General features: G+C 38.8%; 1 protein-coding gene across 2 annotated transcripts in view; it reads left to right on the plus strand.

Annotated features, from left to right (window-relative positions):
• DNAJC1 (DnaJ heat shock protein family (Hsp40) member C1) overlaps positions 1–18242 on the plus strand; it is a 2872711-nt gene that overhangs the window by 1914999 nt on the left and 939470 nt on the right. The window lies entirely within an intron of this gene.

Raw genomic sequence — 18242 nt, forward strand, 5'->3', positions numbered from 1 at the left:
GTTAGTACTACTTTTAAACTGAGAGAAACAACTGCTCCATTTAAAAATATGTTAGTCTCGAGAGAGTCCATTAAAATGCAACATTCCTAGTTTTAAAATAACTTTCCTGAAGAGGAAGGTAATAAAACATCAGTAAAAAATAAGAAAATAGGTTTTTTCCCCAAACGGAAATTATGTGCTCAGCTAAGGAAAGCACAAGCTAAGTGTCTATCTTCAAAAGCCTTAAAGTAGCGCACTCTTCAGCGGCAGTAAAGCTCTGAAGGGCTTTGTGCCCAAACTTGTCTTTTAGTCAGCTCAGCTCAGCTCGAGCTGCTTGACAGTTTGGACATGTGGAAGATGCCCTGAAGCTTTGGAAGTTGGCAGGCTGTTGTACCTTTGGCAGGCTATAACCCATATATCTAAGACTACTGCAGCAGTGATCAATATGAAGAACATCAGTCTTGTACCTATTTAGGGGAGTGTACCTCATTGTTTTGTCATTTGCTTCAGAGCTTGTAATTATGAATGAATACAAGATAAAAGCAGTGCCTTTAGTAAAATTTCTTCACCACAGAATTTTTTTTCATTTCTTGTGGAAGCAAAATAACATACTTTGTCAAGCTGAGGTTTCATTAAATCTTAATACCTGCGTGTAGGGGGTATTATGTAACATATAGGTTTATAGGTTAACAAGCTTGCTGTCTAAGAGACCATTGAAACACTTAGCCAATGTCAACCAATAAATTAATTAATAAAATTAAAATTAGAATTGGCTACCTTGATCAAGGACAGCTATATGCGTACAACGCCCCATTTGGTATGTACCTCTCCAAACACCTGCACCAGTTGGAAAGGCCAAAGAAATACCTCACAAAGATAACCCATGGCCTCCAACACTTGTTCTATGTGGACAGGCTCAAATTGCTATCACCCTACTCTGTATGTACAGATTGCTCAGAGGTGATATTTGTCTCACCTACAAGACAATCTCGGACCCTGCCCTACTAGAGATAATCCATATCCGTAAGTCTAACTCCTTGCACATTACCCAATCAAAAGGCCTAAATCTAATATGAGACATTAACAAAATCTGCTGGAGAGACAGGTTTGGCTCACAGAGGCTGCCCCGACTCTGGAATAGACTCCCTATAAATGTTAAACCGAGTATGTCGCTGACCCTCTTCAAGCACAACCTTGATGAGTGGATGGGAAGCCACACATTTGTCCCAGGGGTTTCACCTATGTCCTTCATTGACAGGGGTGACAGGTGCTGATTGAGGTTTCTGTTTTTGGGGATAAACTCTTGGCTAGGCTTGTAAGAGCCCCAGGGCCATTAGCCTAGTAACCTTCTATGATCCTATGATCATATGCTATGTATGCCAGAGGTGAATTTGTGCATATCTATCCAGTTGTTGAGACTGGTTTTAAAAGTAGCCTTGTTTGATGTACGAGAGAAGTCAATTCAAAAGCTAGCAAATATGTTGATTTCAACATCTTTCTCACCTGTAAGTGCAGTTAATGTTACAGTGAATATTGAAATCTCTGGATCAGGTGGGTATTTCAGGTGCTTTCAAATTTCTGAAGATGGAGGTCAAGTAGGGCAGAGTCTTTCACAACACAGAAGGCTAAGCATAGATTGCCATGCAGAATCCTGTTTGAGATGGAGCATAGAAGATACTGGTTTTAGCTTGTTCTCTGTACCTTAGGGAGCAGAGCCCTGTGACTTTTTAATTAAGAAATGTTGCTGCCTTTAGAGGTAAGAAAGGTGAATTAGAGAGGTACATGCTAACATGGGAGTTATACTATATGATGGACCTAATGAGGGAAGAGCAGAAGGGGAATTTTGACTTTAGAGGTAGAGGCTATGCCTTTAATAATTAGCTGGGCTAAGTAAAATGATTTTCTTTCTGTGGGCGGTACATGGTGGGCAGAGGAAAGGCTTGTTGCCAATGAATGCACCTAGAACTGTTGTGATTTACTCAGTATTACAGGAGGCAGTCATGGAAAGCAGTTGGCTAGACTTGTTTACCAAAAGAAACGATGCTAATTCTAATTTTTTTGCCATTGAGCTTGAGCTCATGGTTAATATCATAAGTACTGGTATGGGCAAGCCCTTCTTGATGAATCTTAGTGTCAACTTGAAAATTTATAACAACACCCAGTTACAGTCTTCCTCAAACTTGGTTAGCCATCAACATTCACCTTCACATTGAAGAAATCGATGCCTAAGTGGACAGGGCCCAGGATCAAGCCCTGCGGACCACTCCAAGGGGCAATACATTATGTGGTAATGGTACCACCCAACCCTCACTGTGCACATTCTGTTTTTAAGCCAATTGACTGTCTAGTGGGTCACACATAGGTTAAAGTGCTGGTGAGTTGTCAACAATACCAGCCTGAGAGGTCATGTCAACCTTAGCTAAGTTTAGATAGTCAGTATGGACAGACTGGCAGTTGCTTAGAGCACTGTTAGTGTTGTCAAATAATTTGACTAGATTTAGTAGGCAGCTACTACCATTCAGTAATCCACAATGACTGGGTTTGTGGGTCACTTATATCAGTATTAATGAGTTTGACTGTGATGCATCCCATGAACTTACAAATGATACTGGTGACATTAATGGTTCTGTAGTTCCCTTAATCTGTGATGTGGCCACCTTGTACAGTGGCACTACTGAGGCAGTTCCCCAGGTGTGTGGTGTATGCCCAGTGGAGAGACTAAGGCTGAATAGGTTCAAAAGGTGTTTGGCACTGATAAAGAGAAACCCTGGGATGCTGTCAGTTCCATAGAACTGGTATTTATGGTTGTAAGTGGTGAAGATAGGAGTTAGTATAAGATGATTATGGGGAGAGAGCTATTTTGGGGAAGCAGAATTGCAATGGTTATATTGGTGTGGTGAAGTTAAAGCTGAATTTCTTAGCTAGGACGTAAGAGATTGTTTGCAGATCTAAGAAAATAGTAGCACGTTTTAGTGATGGATATGGCTTCTAAGCTTACTGGTATAGTTGAAAAAGTTATGATTATCCTTAGAAGAGTAGCATTTATTTTTAGCTCATACCTTGCTTTGATTCAGAGCTCATATCTCCACCTGATTTCATACTTAGATGTCTAAGTTATTCTGATTTTTCTTTTTTTCCTGCCCACTAGGTCATCCCAGTGGCTCCCTTTCCTAAACCCAATTGACTCATTTATTCCTCTACTAGGGCAAAAGTCCTCCAACCAGTTAGTTTCCTGGTGGAGTGAGAGTTGGGTGTTTAGGATTTACAGACTGGCTCACTCCCTTTTACTGCCCTATCTCTACCCTCTCAGCAGCATATAAGATTCACTATAGCAGCCTTGGGAGGTGTATGCCTGCTTCCAAACATGCAAACCCTCATGACCAGTCAGTACAGTACTTGCATCATGGGCACTCTGGGCTATTCATGCTGTAGCAATACACCTGCATTTCTCCAAGTGATTCAGATACAGTAAGTCAAGTTGCTCCCCCTCCTCCCAATGAGTGAGCCAGCATTGTCTACTCTCTCCCATTTCTCCAGTCCCTCCAGTGTCTGAGTCACTAGGCAAATGTAGGTCATCTGAGATGAGGTCAGGGCTTTATCCCTGTGTGCCACAGGGCTAGCATGTGCAAGTTATCCTTAACAAAATGATCATGTGACTTATTCTGACTTTGTCAGTAGCACCTGGCTAAAAGATGAGAGGAAAGTGTACAGCATTTCACTCTTTTCTGAGTTTCCTAAAATGCTCTAGTCTCCGAAGAACCATGAATTAATTACCCTGTTTTCAGGCATTGTGCTTTTCCACATTGCAAATATCTATACAAAATGTATCTCATCTATTACAATTGTATGAGTGATTTGATTGTTTTGTAGGCTTGTGTTCTAAGAAGACTGCAGTATCTGTCATATGTACCCTTGGTAAATTCAGATTATACAAATTTTCTTTTGATGTTCTGTTCTTACATTTAATATTTGGGCATATGAAATGTTTCTCTTTTTTATGCTTTTGACATGTAACCTTTTTGATATTTTTTTTCAGTTGTATTTTTATCTGTTTTGACAAAAATTCTTTAAAACTATTAGTACAATGCATGCCCACTGGAATAATGGAAAGTGTCCACCTGTGCTGCACAGTGATCCAGGATTCTGCAGTGAAATGCCACTGAAGGCAGCCTGTTGAAGAGATCGGATGGAAATATTCCCCTTGATGTGTATGCAAGAGGGCTGGGCAGACATTTGGCGGTCGCATGCAAGGGAACATGGTGGGTTATACATACCATAACCGCATGTCTTTTAAATGCAAAATAACACTAACACTATATGAAACAGCAGAGTTTCAAAGTGATACTTGAACCAGCCAAATAATTATGAAAAGCTAACTTTATAGTACTGTATTATCACCAATGTTTTGCCATGTACTTTGGGGTGGAATTCAGATCCTTTTATGAAACAGTTCATGTTAGCTAATTTTATTGAACAGACGTTGCACAGAGAGCTCCACTGTCATGTCGATAATGCAAGATCTTCCCGTATTTTGTATCATCTTTCCTCCTCACCCATTCCCAGTTATAAATATGTATAGATTTATCTCATCATTTCAGACATATTGGTAAACATCAACATAATGCCTATCCATTTATAATGACATCAAAGTTTCACTGCACCTTTATAGTGAAAAGCCACTAGAGTCTCTTTCGTGATGACCACAAAGTGCCTTCTGTGTGTCTTGTTATAGAATTAGGACTACTAACCTGCCTTCTTACTGAACATAGAAGCAACATGTTCAAAGTGAAAATAAACATTCAGGATCAGAATTGCATTCTTTTCATCCAGGTTTTACATATTGTAGGCATTACTCAGCTTCTAAAATAAAAAGAAAATGTGCTGTTACCAATGCAAAATAATGTTGCGGGTCAGAGATTTTTTTTTCCAAGAAGCCATGTTTAGTGTAAAATACATTTTGTTTCACTGCTCAAGAAGGCTGCTTTTAGCTTGTTTATTGATTTATATGAAAAATAGTTGCTACACTTTTAGGGCTTTCTGTCACCTTCTTAGTATTCCTGTTAGTGTGATTAAAGAAAATGATGGCAATTGAAGAGCTAATTTGAACAGTTTTGCATTGCTGTTTGCAATGCAGATTCACAGCCATGAATCAAAAATGGCACAAATCACAATTCTACATAATAAGGTAATAAATTATTAACTTTAATAAGGCAGTAGGTTTTAAATATACAATCAGTGCATTTTAACCTTTCCGTTTAACTCCTTCTGGTGATAATTTCTTCTGTTTAATCTTGGAAAGGCTCCAAGAGGCATAATAGTAGCAAAACATTTCTGTTCTATTCATGTTGGGGTTTTACTCATCTCACAACGTGACATTTTTGAAGATGGGTCTTGCCAGCGTGTTCAAAAACAGAAGACTAGACTACTTACAGCACAACCAGAAGCAGTATGGTTGTACGATGCTGATTAGCTGTCTTCATTGTATGAAAACAAACTAATGTATGCTGTGTCTGTGGGATGGGAAAACCAGCTTACTTGTTGAAAAATGATTACAATTCCAAACAGGTATTTCATTCTGATGCTAATGTCCAGTGAAGTAAGAGCCATTCTAAAGAACTTGGCAGCAGCATACATAAAATGAGAATAAGTCAAGTTATGAGCAGTTTGATTGTGCCATAGAATATATAGTTGTTTCAGTGGATAATCCTAAATGTGAAGTTAGGTCTGGATTTTCTTTTCTTCCAAATTCTGAAATGTTTAGTGTTTTTCTTTTTTGTAATGCTGTTTGGCATGTAGGACTTTTTGATTGCAATTTATAATGGTCGGCTGTGATTTGATTGCCATTTAAAGAAATATATCTAAGAGGCAGTAGTATCAAGTGTTGCAGCTGACATTGATTATGTACACATTTTCTGTCAAACATTCTGGGATCCTAAGTTGATTTTCTTGGTAGGAATAGCTTCAGAACTTATCAGATGATAGTCAAACTTCATGCTTCCAGAGTCTATCCTATCTTTGTATTTTGTTGTACCTTTGTTGTAGATTAATTGGTTTAGCCATTACTTAATTACCCTTGTCCAGGAACAGTCTTTAATGTGTGAGTGAGTACTATTTAATAATAGAAGGCAGTAATGTTTGTTCTGATCATGATGAGTATTTGCATAGAAGCAGGTTGTTAGCAAGCATTCACGAGAATACAGTGTCACTACTCCTTCTGCATACGTTAGTACACAGTGAATGTGACTATACAAATGCAGTTGCCTGAGCTTTGTGTGAACTAAAAAGAATTTAAAATATTTAGAAATGATATAGGATGTATTATAAACATTAAGGAAATGCATTGGTTTCTGTTTGGTAATGCATCATAGTACTCTTCTGTAGAGAATACATAAAGTTTTGTTTGTGCGGCTTAAACAAAATTTGGTGAATTCTTAATAGAAAACAAAACATTGAGTGAGACATTGAAAACTTTTTTTTTCTTTGTTGCTTGCTGGCCATCAAGCTATAACATTGATCCTCCCTGTGGTCGAGAGATGATTTTGAAGTCAACAAGATGGCAGCCACTGGGATTTTCTCTTGACATAGCCCTAACCCCACCCCATGATGGCTGACATTGGCATCTGCATCACCACACAGGGTGTTCTACTCTCCCCTCATGGTTGGCGCATATTCCCACACTTGTTGACTCTATCACAGACGTTTATCTTATCTGGTCCTTTCTGTACTAGTAGCTAAAATATTTGCTGGATTCTACGTATCTCTGAGATTTTTATTTCCTGCAATATAACCAGCACAAGCTGATACTAGTATTCCTCCTCCACTGCTTGTTCTCAGCTCCTTTGTACCTCAAGCCTCTTCCATTCTGGCAGCTGCTTTGATCTCCAGTCATTTCATTTCAGCTTTAGTGCCTTCATCTCTGTCAGAAATGTAAGATAAACTTTGCTGTATGATTTGTACTTGCAACCACTAGCACTAGATTGATTTACAGCTGCATCTGAGGTGGTTAGCACCTATTCTTGCTCATGCTGCTACATTAGATTCCTTTTGGTTCATTCATTTATCAGCTGTGTCACTGATGGCATTCATACTCTGTAAGCCCTATGTCTGCCTGTTTCATAACTACTCTGACTAAAAATAAAAAACTGCTATGCAATATATACTGCTCTATATTTATATTACACAACACTTTCTGGTGACAAACTGTTTTGTGGGCTGTGCAAGTCCAGAATTGTATATCCTTCACAAATAAACTGAGATGGATGAGTGTATATATCCCACCTGTTACAACAAATAATGTGTGAAGAACAGAGGGTATGGTTTCTTAGTTCCCACTTCTGTAAGCCAATTAATATGCAAGTGGTGACTGGTCTCGGGGATGTACAGTAAATGTATACCGCTGCCTTGAGTAATAGCCAACACCTGCCATTACTAAACAGGCTTTACACTTACCAGATGAAGAGCAGACCTGTACTCAGTGTCTCCGCAGGATCTCACCCAACTTGCTCCCAGCCTAGTGCCTTCCAGTGTTGCTGTTGTACTAGTAGTAATTAAAAACTTGCCCAACATTGTTTTGTTCACAAGCATTCATTAGTTTTTTTGGGAGAGGTTAATGATATCTTTCCATCTGTGTCTTTACAGTAATTCTTTCACCACCAAGAAGACAATTAATGTTTACCGTTAAAATAAACCAACCATGAAGTCTTTGTATGGTATCAGTAGCTTGGGTAGTAACACAGTGAAAGGTGGAACCAACATTTTAATGCACCATTTTAATATGCAGACCCTTAAGCTAATAAACCAGTTGCCAGCCACAAGCGTTAAAGCATGAAATGTAAAATTCTTCACTCGCAGTTAATCAAATGAAACTATTTCTTTGGTAAAATGAAATATACAGATTGCTTTACATTTGCAGAGAAGAGTATAAAATAAATTAAGTAGACAGCATACAAAAGAAGTCTAGCTCTAAAAGTAGCTTAATGATTTACTGACTTCTGATTGATTTTTAGAAGTTAAAATAGCAGTTAGATAATTTAATTTCTCAGGAAGAATGAATTCAAGCTTGAGCTGTGTTTCACAAAGGCAGACATCTTGTCTATATTTTAGAAGTAAGACAGCAGTTGAGTAATAGTTGCTTTCTGGCTACTTGAGTCCTAGCCAGAATTCCTGCTTTCTGGCTACTTAAGAGTTCCAGCCAGTGTTCCTGCTTTTCTTCAATTTGAATTAAAGTCTTTCTGTCTCCATAGGCACAATCTCTTTGGTGGGGGGGGTGTCCAAATAAGGTAATACTATAATAATAATCACTGCAAATGCATACACATTTGAGAAGAAGATTTAGTTTAATTTCTTAACAGTCCTGCTGCATTTGCATGGAAAGGAAACACAGTTTACATTTTTTTTACATTCTCTGCATTTTATACATTTGGGCGCAACAGACTGTTTTTTAATGAATAAAATACTATATTCAGAGCTACTTAATACAACTTCCTTTATGATTTACTGAAAGAAAAATGCATGCTGTGTTCAGCCTGTCACATTTCTTCTTTGAAAGCAATTACATTTGCTTTAGCATAGTACCAGTTAGGGCTTGTAAGCTAAATTTGTTATATTTCTGTAGGTTTATAGATTAAGCAACAGTATTATAACTTAATGGCCTTTGATAGCTGTTTTCTATGTTTGTGTAGCAATGTATTAATCAAAGTTCCAGTTAAAAATGTAACTGGAATTACATGGTTTACTGACGAGAAGGTTTTGGGGGACCCCTGAGTATTGTGTTTGCTGCTTTAGTGTTGATTTCTTTGTACAGATTTTGGCCATCTTGTCAGTTTGTTCCAGACAGTGAATCTTTAAGAGAACAGGGTCTTTCTTGGTTTGAAAACAAGGCATAGATCCCCAACTTATGACAGTGTGTTAGTGAGAAGAGAAAGAGCTTTTGAAGTCTGTCTGAGTAACCCAGGATGCCAAGCCCATCAATCATCTTAATAACGAAACTTTAATCCCTCTTAAGCTGAGCCAACTGTTTGATGAGAAAACTGTGGAATGGACAAATCCACTCTGTGAATGACCAAATGAATGAACTGTACAGTGGGAGTGATGGCCTTCCTGGAGTGGTCATTAATTTCTTTGATTATCATATAGGTTCATAGGTTCATACTAGGCTATCTGCCCTAGGGCATTTATAAGCCTAGCCAGAATGTGTTTGGCTTTCGCCACCCATTTTAAATTTATTTTGCTATGCCCTTTTTCAAGGTTAGTATACTGTGCCTCTGTCTAACAGTGACACAGAAGTGATACCCGGGGTAAACCTACGATCTCCCATCCACTCATCAAGATTCCTCTTGAAGAGAGTCAATGAGGGACTCTGCCTAACCTGGACTGGGATTTTATTCCAGAGTGAAGGGAGCCTCTGGGTTATGAATCTGTCCCTCCAGCATGTCCTATTTATTTCAGTGCTGAGGTTCAAGTCTCTCGAGCGCGTAGCTCGATGGGATTTGGATTTTCTGAGGTGCAGCATGTCCATTAATTCCGGGTTGGACATGGCTTTATACGTCAGGCACAGATCGCCTCTGAACAGGCGGTATGCCACTGAGTAGAGCTGGAGTTTCTTTAACCGGGCAGCATATGGCATCTGTTTGAGCCCTTTGATCCTCTTGGTGAGGTACTTTTGGGGTCTTTCCAGATGCTGCAGGTGTCTGGTAAGGTACATCCCAAAAGGGACACTGAAGGCTATTTTTGCTACTTTGACAGCCTGGTCAAAATGTAAGATCACTATAACTACCTATGAAATGCTTATTGACTGTATGTAGGACTTTCATAACAAGAGTCTGTCTTCTGTAGATTTCTATCAATCCAATATTTGACAGGAGCCATCTACTTTCCAAATGTTGCTACAGTTCTTTGATGCTGGTATATATTATCCCCATAAGTTGCTGTATGTCAGGAGCTCTGTGTGTTCCACTGAATGTACAGGGCTTACGTTTCTGCACTTCTCATTGCCAGTGAACAGCTTTTCCTGTGAACAGAGCTGATGGCAAACAAACACCTTCAGTAGTCAGGCTTCCTGTCACACATTTCTTTAAGAAGGTTGATATTCTTCTAATCTTAACATGTGGCAGTGCTGGAATTCTCTCCATTGGAGAGGAAATGAAAGATGAGAGTACTGCTACTGCACTGCACATGAGCAGATTGACTCCAACTCATATGGCAGATATAACCGATAAGCAGCAGCTCATCTTTTTCTTTAGGCTGGGCATAAATGTTGGCTTTTTCACACATACATGGTATCGCCCTGTAATAAATAAGTGTACTATCTCCCCACCCCTTTTTGTTTGGTGGCTACCTGAATCATTGGCAGAAAGCCCAGTCTTATCATAGGGAATAGAATTTATTGTGGCTTCCTTTGGTATGTGTATATATATATATATATGTATATATATATATATATATATATATATATGTGTCTTATGTGAATTTTTAATATAGGTTTTCCAGGCCTTTAATTGATTATCCCAGTACAATCATTTTATTTTAAGTGTAACCGTGAGAACACGTGCTGACAGCATTGTTAGAGCAGTAACACATTGCATAGACCGACATATACGCTGTCTAACCTTGCTGTATAATTACATCTGCTTTCTGAGTTTAAATGCTTCTGCAAATGTATAGCTATGTGTGGTACCAGTGTTTATACCATACTTTCTAGGCATACTTTGGGATAGTGTGTGTGTGTGTGGGGGGGGGGGCATATATTCTCTAAGCATACAATGACATTCTATTAGATGTCCGTGCCACTTACTGATTTTATATTGAAGGTGTGGAATGTTAAAGAATTTTTTGTGGCGCATGGAGCACTGCAATTGCAGTACAAAAAAATTAGAACATTGGTTTATTAAGCTTTTTTGACATCAAAGTGCTAAACAAGCTTTTGTTCAGCACCTGTAAGTTCCATTACACCCTAGCCTTGAAGAAAGTGTTAATACCAGCCACTATTTTCAACCACAGAAGCTAAAACAACATTAAAAGCGGTTTTAAATACAAAATATGGCAGAGTGTTTCACATATTTTAAAGCCATTACTTCCTTATAGGAATGTTTCACTTCTGTCTGTTGTTTGTGCGTGAGCACCACAAAGTGCAAAACATTTTGTGCTCCTGCACTCTTTTTTTTCTGTAATTCGTAGTACATGTTGCCAGTAAAGCTCCACGTAATCCAAAGAATTATCATTAGGGCTTCTATCATAACTCATTTTATTAAAAAAAAATCTTTATTGAATTAGCATATGTGAACTAAGCAAACTCATATTTATATAAAAGTAAACAAACTGTATTGACAAGTTCAAATTTGCAAACATTATACATCACATATATTCTTCTGTACAATATAATTAATCCAACATTACATAAATTGTTCAACTCCTTCCTCCCCTTAAACCCCACTCCTCCTCCAAAACATTTTTTTCTGCATGTATTCCTCCCACAATTTCTATTTTTCTATGCAATTTGCATACTTCAGGTACGGTTGGTTTAGAGTTTGATTTCCATTTTCTAGTAACTGCTTTTTTTTTGGCAGTCACCAGAATTAAACTTAACAAGGCCTTACTATGTTTAGCCAATTCAGATCCTGTATCTCAGCACAAAAAAAAATTTCCTTCGTTACACTCATTTATGTGCCCAGTAATCCTGTGTAGGGAATTTTTAAAGTCTGCCAACTCATTGCACTCCAAAAACACATGCTTTCAGGTACCTCTGCTTACCACACTGCCAGCATTTGCCATCTACCTGAACAAAAATTCTTTGGAGTCTGCTTGGGGTATAGCAAATTTTCAAGCAAAATTTGTAAATTTTCTCTACTTTGGTGCACATTTGGGAGCCATAAATATGTTGTCTTCTTGTTTCTTTGTGAATCGTTAATCTTATCTGTCTTCCCAATCTTTGCTTACCTTTTCTGATTGATTTCTATAGCTATAGTGTAGTATTTTATATGCTGTACTAATTATCCTTTTTTTAGTAGTAACTTCTATTCTAGATTAAACTAAAACTTAACCAGTGCAGGTCTTTCACTTAGGATTCACCTATCCTTTTCATTTTCCCTGTACTCTTGATGTTGATCCCTGATGGGGTAAATGGTCTCCAGCCTGCAGTCCAAATGTCATCTTAGCCTCTTCCCATTCTATTACCTTTCCCTTTCTAATTATTTGTTCCCAATACATTGGTTCCTTTGCCAGCTTCCTCCAGTAAAATCCAGCCCCCTCTTGCCTATTCTCTATACCCATAATTGCAGTTATTCCTATTGGCAGAATCTCTTTTGTCCATTCCCTTGTTGATGTAATTCTTAGTATACTTGCTGCTACTTTATAAATGTAATATTCTTTATGACTGTTTTTGTTTTCCTTAAGGATCTGCATCCAAAATCCCACTCTGTCCTTATTTCTTTAATTTTCCCTGCTTCATCTTCATCACCCCCTTCCACTTTGAATTGTAGCTCTCTGCTTGTGTTATGTACAACAGCCTTAACTGTAAAATATCCCTTCAAATTAGGTAATCCTAAACCACCTTGTTTTATTGGAAGGATCATTTTATCCCACTTGACTCTTGCCCTCTTCTCCTCCCAGATAAGACCCTTCAACCCTTTCTACAACTTCTTTCAACCATAACTCTTGTGTTCTCAACATGCATGCCAAGGTTCACCTCTTGAGCTTCGATTTGTTCCTTTTTTAAACTGAATTTTTTGTCATCCATGTACTGAAATATATAATATGTTGGTCATAACTAGAAAATCAGTCATAATCCTCTGTACATTTACACAGCTGTAGCTCTTCATCAAGCTTTGACTGTACTGTTTGTTGCTCCTGTTCTTGTTAGCAGGATAGTTTTGTCACTTTCCTTCCCATTTCTAGCTACTGTGTTTTACTTTCCTTCTAGGATTCCTGTTATTAACACTGAAGAACAAACAATCCCACTTGATGTTTGAGGTTGCCACTGAAACACCCCCCCCCCAAAAAAAAAATGTGGCATGTTTCTTTGCTGTAAACTCTAGCTATATGTACATTGTTTAATGCACTCAGTGGAGCCATTGATGACTACTTGTTGTTTAGCCACTGAGCATGGCGTCTGTCAGGCTTAAATGTGTTTAAATAAGCTTGCACATGATCCACACATGAAACTACCTGCACTGGAATACTTACTCCAAGTCATTGCTTACATACTTAGCAAAATATAAACCTCCTCCAAAGGGCTGAAAATAGAACTCTGTGCTTCATTCATCTTAACGCACCTGAGCATCACTGCCCCACCTTAGCCAAATCAGACTGGTTACCTGTCAAAGCCAGTGCTACATTCCGGCTGCATGACTTTAACTTTAAGCTACTTAATTAGTGTTATTGATACCTCTTAAACATTGCTTTGACTTTAAACAGAAAAAGGCCAATACTTCAACCATAGGCAAATAAATCTCAGTGTCAGTCCATCCAGTATGTTCCTTATTTACATCTATACCTAATAATATTGGTGTAGATATGCTAAGGGAATATTTGTTGGTTGAAGGTACATGTAATCATGCAAAGGTAGATCTTATTTGTATGTTGATGGAACTAGTATTGAAACATAATGTTATGTTATTCAATCACAAAATGTATTTACAGAAGGAAGGGGTGGCAATGGGCACACCAAGTGCAAATAGCTATGCGAACTTGGTGATGGCCACATGGGAAAAACAGCACATCATTTCAGGAAAATGGAGCCAGATCGTCTTTTATAGACGATTTGTAGGTGACGTTTTTCTGTTGTGGAGGGGGAACCATGAACAACTGGAATTATGCCATTCACAGTTAAGCAGCAGCACAATTTTTTTAAAATTTGAAATGCAATAATCAGCACTATCTATACACGTCTTAGATGTTAATATAGAGCAAAAAGAAAGAGGCCAATTTATTACAAATATCCATCGTAAAGATTGTCATAGTAATACACTTCTTCACAAAACTAGCATGCACCCACGACATATCTTTGATAACATAGTGAAGGGGCAAGCCCTTAGAACATCAAGGCTGATAGCAGAGCAGGAAAGCTTTGAAATGGAAATAAAAAGCTTAAAAGAAAGATTAAGTGACAGAGGTTATGAACCAACAAGGATGGATAACATTATTACAGAAAGTACTATACATAGAAGTGATATTGGAAAACCTTACTATTCCACTAGAGTTAAACAGGAAGGTAAAAATGACAAGGTTAATAATCAATTACTAAGGGTGCCAATGTATTATGCTAGTAACAGCAATTTGGTCACTGATACAGTTAAGAAGTATTGGCCGATATCGACTCAAGACCCATAAATAAGAACGTTAATAGGAGAGACACCAACATTCATGTTCAGAAACAAAAAGTCACTGAAAAGAATGCTTTGTTATAAACATGAATCAACAGAAAATAATGTAAATTTGACAGGCACATTACCATGTGCCAGTTGTAATCAATGTCAATTTATTGAACAGAAAAATAACGTTGTGCATCCAGACACACAGTATACATATGTATTTAAAGTGAAGGCCAATTGTAATAGTAAAGATGTTATACCCACCTAGATGGTCTACCCACCATCTCCCCCAAGAAACTATCATCTTAGGTGATTTCAATATTGACTGGCAATCCTGTTCTGGCAACAATCCAACCCATCATGCACACCTTCATGGCTTCACTCAACTAGTCCAGTCACCAACCAGGATAAATAAAAACTCCACAAAGCACACTACCCTGGATTGGATACTAGTCAGTAAGAGCTCCCAGTCATATATAACAGGCTGCTTATCAGATAGCCTCAGTGATCACTTCCCAACATTCCTACTCAAAAAATACCTATACCAAGCTAAACCTGTCAACTGCCGTCAAATACGTAAAAAACTAAACTTTAACCCACTCACATTCATCTCATCCCTCAAAGAATGTAACTGGCATCCTCTAAAGTACCTCAGTCTAGATGATGCAGTTGAATTTTTGAATACTACCTTCCTGAACATCCTTAATTACCATGCCACCATAAGATTCTCCAGAACCAAAGCACAACCCTCCCCATGGCTACAGAAAACCACTAAGTCAGAAATGAAAAACAGGGATAAAGCCTGGGAGCACTGGCGCAAAACCAAAAGACCCTCAGCTAGACAGAAATTCCTAGAACTACGCAATAGAGTCAAAAAGCTAATAAAACAGGACAAATCCCAATACTACCAGTCTGTCCTAGTCTCCTCACAACACAGCCCCAAACAATTCTGGTCCTCCATAAACTCCATCCTCCACCCAGGTAAAGTCAGTACCCCTCCTCCTAACATCCCTCGCTCCTCAGAAAATATTGCTACCTCATTCAACACACACTTCACCCAAACCATACTATCTCTAGCTAAACAACACAACCCCCCTCCCCTCCAACCCACACCTTCAACTAGTAATCTCCCCACTGCCCTCTCTTTTTCTCCTGTACCTACCTCCAGCATAAAAAAACTCTTAACTAAACTTAAACCCACCAAATTAGCAGCAGACAGCCTCCCAAGTGAATACCTACAAATCGCAGCTGATGCTCTGGCCTATCCAGTATCCATCTTGATTAACCGATCTCTGTCAGAAAGTTACGTTCCCACACTGTGGAAAGTATCACATATAATTCCCCTCCACAAAGGCGGACCCTCCACAGAACTAACCAATTACCGCCCCATAGCTATTCTCTCTCCACTCTCCAAAATACTAGAGAGATGCATACACTCTCAGGTCTCAGACTACCTCCATACTAACAACCTCCTTTCCAGTACTCAGCATGGTTTCCGACCAAACCATAGCACCACCACTGCCTTACTCTCCTTTACTAATACTATCCTTCAGCATAAAAACAATGGCTATCTCTCCTCTGCTACTTTCCTAGACCTATCTAAAGCATTTGACATGGTCCCACACAAACAACTTATCTCTGTCCTCAATAACCTATCCTTCTCACAATCGGTCACCAACTGGTTTCAGAGTTACCTGTCTGACCGCCAACAATCCGTTGTATGGCAGAATGACATATCTCCCCAACTACCTGTCTCCATAGGGGTTCCCCAAGGATCCATCCTTGGTCCCCTACTCTTCTCTGTTTACACCAATAATCTAGCCTCTGCCATCAAACATGGCACACTCATACAATACGCAGATGACTCGACCATCATCTGCTCAACCCAGTCCCAACCAAAACTGCAAAAAGTCACACAGGAAGCCTTTTCCTCTGTTGAAACATGGTTATCCGATGCCCGATTAATACTCAACCAAACAAAACTAAACTACTCATCTTCCAACCCGCCAAACATACTCGAAACAACTCTCACTTTAACATCACGGCAAAAGACAACACCACTATATACCCAACTGAACACACCAAATTGCTAGGAGTGGAAATAGACAATAAACTAAAATTTGACATTCACATATCCATGACTGTAAAAAAAGTCCACAAAAAACTAGGAGCGTTATACAGAAATAAGCAATTTCTCACCAAAGCAGCAAAGATTTCAATAGCAAATTCCCACCTTATCTCCACCCTACTTTATGCCTCTCCAATATATACCAACCTAAGGCAATGTGATCTAAACAAGCTAGAGACCTGCTACAACAAAATCGCCAAATTTGCCACAGGGTCATCCTACCGTAGTCACCACTGTCTCTCACTTGCTGAACTGGGCTGGCTTGAACTCCCTCACCTCCTTCAGTGGTATCAACTCTCACTCGCCCACAAACTAGTAAACCATCCACTAAATGTCCCATCCCTCCAGAATCTACTACAACCCTATCACACCACCAGACCACTAAGATACAGCAGCAAAAATCACTTGCAGATCACTAAAGCCAATAACTCTGCTGGTGAAGCACTATTCTCTTGCGCCATAGCCAAATTATAGAACTCACTCCCACCCACAATTACCTCCATACCATCATGCACCCACTTCAAAACTTTACTAAAAGTGCAACTAAAAACATGCTGGCTATGCCCTTGCAACTCCCACTCTAATATCATTCACCCCATCCAACCACTACCTTTCTTTCCACTCCACTAACTACCTTGATTATAGCAAGCTCAGATGCTCATAAGCCAGTACTTATTATACAGCACTAACAACTTCTTCTTGTAACATTTGTTAATGTCTGGTATGCACTTCACAGATGATGATTCTAGTTGTCTACTGATGTACTGCTATGTAAATTGTTATTCACTATGTAATCCAATGTATATACTGTCTGTTTATTTTAACTGTGGAGCTTTTCTCCCCAGGCCTCCGCTGAAAATGGACCTACGTCCAGTCGGACACTCCCGGACAACAAATTTAAATAAATAAATAAAATATACCTAGCTGTCTGTCGAATGTGCTCATCTTTCTATGTGGGAAAAACAAATAGGGAACTTAGGTTTCGTATTCGTGAGCACCTGTTACATATAAGGAAGGGTACATTGACAAATGCCCTAGCAAAACATGTAGTTCAATGTGGCAAACACACTTTTTTAAGTTTCAAATCATGGAACAGGTCTTATCAAGTGAAAGAGGGGGTGATTTGATAAATAAAACGGAAATCTCCGAAACTAGATGGATAGTTAGACGAAGGGCTGATAGAGGCAAAGGCCTCAATGAAAGGATACCAGTGAAGCCCATTTTAAAGAACAGGGCTCTTTTTAAATGAGTAAAGAACAAATAATAAAAATATATTTAATTCAAATGAAAGATGTAGAGGCTTGTTAAAAGTGATGCTTATATTTTTCATACTGTTTTTCATTGGTCCCATGATAGATTTTAACTGTGTAACTTATAGCTGCGGTGGTGGTGCTGTGGTAGCGTTGGCGCCTCACAGTAAGACGCTGTCTCGTTCGATTCTCAGCTAGAGCGTTCTGCGTGGAGACATGCATGAATGGGCGTACCTTCGTTGAAGGTTGTGCGTCAGGCCTGGCAAGCCGGTACGTAAAAATCAACTGCCAATTATTAGCAGACCGGAGTTCCGCTGTGGCGACCCCTAACCGGGAAAAGCCGAAAGACACACACAAACAAACTTAAAGCTGTATTAGGAATTTTAGTAGGGTTGTGTATGTCTTTAATTTTAAATAGAATAATTGTTACAGATTTATTGCATTTAATTGTTGAGTATATTTATATGGGACCACAATTTAATGTATTTATGGTCTGATGAAGTGGTGTGATACAACCATGAAAGCGCTAACCTTGTTTATCTGAGCTCTATGGAAGATTAAAGTTTGTTTTACTTCATT

Source organism: Protopterus annectens, chromosome 3.part0, assembly GCF_019279795.1.
Source record: "Protopterus annectens isolate FY-2018-M chromosome 3.part0, PAN1.0, whole genome shotgun sequence".
NCBI classification, from domain to species: domain Eukaryota; kingdom Metazoa; phylum Chordata; order Ceratodontiformes; family Protopteridae; genus Protopterus; species Protopterus annectens.